This window comes from Penaeus vannamei, chromosome 21 (assembly GCF_042767895.1).
Source record: "Penaeus vannamei isolate JL-2024 chromosome 21, ASM4276789v1, whole genome shotgun sequence".
Classification (NCBI taxonomy): domain Eukaryota; kingdom Metazoa; phylum Arthropoda; class Malacostraca; order Decapoda; family Penaeidae; genus Penaeus; species Penaeus vannamei.
Window position 1 is genome coordinate 17,152,511 of NC_091569.1, and position 2,500 is coordinate 17,155,010.

The 2,500-nt window shown below is 47.4% G+C and overlaps 1 protein-coding gene across 3 annotated transcripts in view; it reads left to right on the forward strand.

Moving 5' to 3' along the window:
- Positions 1 to 2,500, forward strand: part of LOC113804764 (uncharacterized) — a 134,387-nt gene that overhangs the window by 32,346 nt on the left and 99,541 nt on the right. The window contains exon 2 of one of the 3 annotated variants that reach the window (XM_070135996.1): positions 1,964 to 2,001. The exons of the other annotated variants lie outside the window; for them this stretch is intronic. The gene's annotated coding sequence lies outside the window, so the exon portion shown is untranslated. The remainder of the gene's footprint in view (positions 1 to 1,963; positions 2,002 to 2,500) is intronic. 3 annotated transcript variants of the gene reach the window in all.

Sequence of the window (2,500 nt, forward strand, 5' to 3'; positions counted from 1 at the left end):
GGTGCTAATGATGATTCACCATCAGGGAAAAGGGAGAATACATTCCCGTAGACTGAAAAAAAGACAAAAAGTTTTTGAATAAAAAGTACATCTCCTTCCTTACCTTCTCTACAACCTTTGTCTTCCTAAACCTCGCTGTAATCATCCCCTCAAAAAAGATCAAGAGAAAGTCATCACACTCCCCTTGCATCAGCCTCTCCATCACGTCACTCTCCTCCCCGTCTCACTTCACACGCTGCTTTGCTCTCGCCGATTCTCCGTTTTCTTTCACTTCCCGTGTCTTGGGTCGGCCGATCCACGCGGGACGTCGTTTCGCGTGAAGGGCAGCCTCTCAGGTGTGACGCAATTCTTCTCAGGTGGGATGCTCGAGCAATTGTTGGATCTTTCACCTGGAGAATATGTTGCCAATAAGCTTTCTTTTACTTGAAGTTAAAAGGGATTTGGAATTGAGGTTGATAATTTTTCGGTTATTATTTACTGCGTCGCTAATATGACCTTTATGTATTTCTTCTTTTCCTCATCCTCTTTATTTCACTCTATTCCTTTTTTTCTCGTCTGCTCTTCTCCCTCTTCCTGCATCTCACGTGCACTTTCGCTCTTTTCTCTCCCCTGGCATACATCAACAACAACAACCAGCCCATTATATCCTGACATGACGTAGTCTTCACCCTGTGTATTATGGAGAGTGAGTCTGCATTCCTTTGTTGCTTCAGATCTCTCTCTCTCTCTCTCTCTCTCTTTCTCATTCTGACTCTCTCTCTTTCTCATTCTGTCTCTCCCTCTTTCTCATTCTGTATCTCCCTCTTTCTCATTCTCTCTCTCCCTCTTTCTCATTCTCCCTCTCTCTTTCTCATTCTCTCTCTCTCTCTCTCTCTCTCTCTCTCTCTCTCTCTCTCTCTCTCTCTCTCTCTCTCTCTCTCTCTCTCTCTCTCTCTCTCCCTCTCTCTCTCCTCTCTCTCTCTCTCTCTCTCTCTCTCTCTCTCTCTCTCTCTCTCTCTCTCTCTCTCTCTCTCTCTCTCTCTCTCTCTCTCTCTCTCTCTCTCTCTCTCTCTCTCTCTCTCTCTCTCTCTCTCTTTCCCTTATCCCTCACACCTCCCTCCCCTCCACTTTCAACCTCTCCCTCCTCTTCTCCCTCTCCACTTTTCACCTCTCCCTCCTCTTCTCCCTCTTCCTCCCTCCCTCTCTCCCTCTCTCTCCTCCTGCGCCTTCACCTCTCCCTCCTCTTCTCCCTCTCCCTCTCTCCCTACCCCTCCCTTCTCACTCTCGCTCCCCCTGCGCCTTCACCTCTCCCTCTCCCTCACCCACTCCTGCCCCCACTACCTCGCCACCCCCTTAAGAAATGGTAAGAAATACATAGTGAAGATTGACCGCTAAATCGCCGCGCAATCAAACCGTCACCGCCAACACAATGGGCGGCGGCAGGTGATCATTGTCCACAATAACAGTTATTGAATCTCATAGTTTACGAGCTGGGGAAGGAGGGGGAAGGGGAGAAGGGAGGAGGAAAGGAGGGGGGAAGTGGGAAGGGAAGGGTAAGGGAGGGAAAGGAAGGAGGGGAAGGGGAAAGGGAAATGGGAGGGGGTTAGAGCATCGGGCTTGAGTATCAGAGTGATTACGCGGGATTAAACGGAGCGGGCGGCGACGTGGATGCCCCTTGGCTAACGAGGGATGCGGTCAACGGCGCGGGGATGGGATCGTCCGGCTTGAGAGCAGGAGGAAGGCGGTGTCAGGAAGGTCGTGTCAGCAGCACTGGATGGGTGGGGGTGGGGGTGGGGGCGCGGAAGAGGGAGTTAGGAGGTGGACGGCGCATGCGAAGAGACCAGACCAACATCCTCCTGTCTCATGGTTTGACTTTTTTATTTATTTATTCATTTATTTTTACCGATTTAGAATAAGAAGAGAAATATTGAACCTTTTCCCTTTTTCTTCTTGTTTGTACTAATATTCCTTCTCATTTTTCCAGGTAATTACGACCGAGGTGGCCGACAGGCTCCTGGACCTGTGAGTACCTGTGCATGTGTACCAGGTTGCATCCTGTACAACATAAACTTGAGAGATAAATTTTGTTAAGAAAAATTTTATCAAGGAAAAAGGTGTTAGTAGGAATGGAGTCGCAGGGAGTTAAATGTGGTTAGGAATAACGAATTAGGAGGAGGAACAAAAACAAAAGGAGGAAAATGGAATATAAGTGAAGAAAGAGAGGAGGTACGCGCAGCTGTGCAGCAGGGAGTAAACAATATTGGTCAAATGAGAGAAACGCTCTATAGAAATTGATTAAGTAATAAACTATAAGTGGAAATCGGTATAAATAATAAGGGAGAGGCAGAAATTGGATCATTGTATAAATGACTATGGCTGGAAAAACAAAGGGGAAAGGGAGGGTCGTACATTCGAGGAAAAAGAGGGGGAAAGATTAAAACACGGGTGATAAAGAACTTGAATGGGGTTTACACGTAATGTAACACGTAAACTCATTGATCAGAAAGGAAAGGTGGAATAC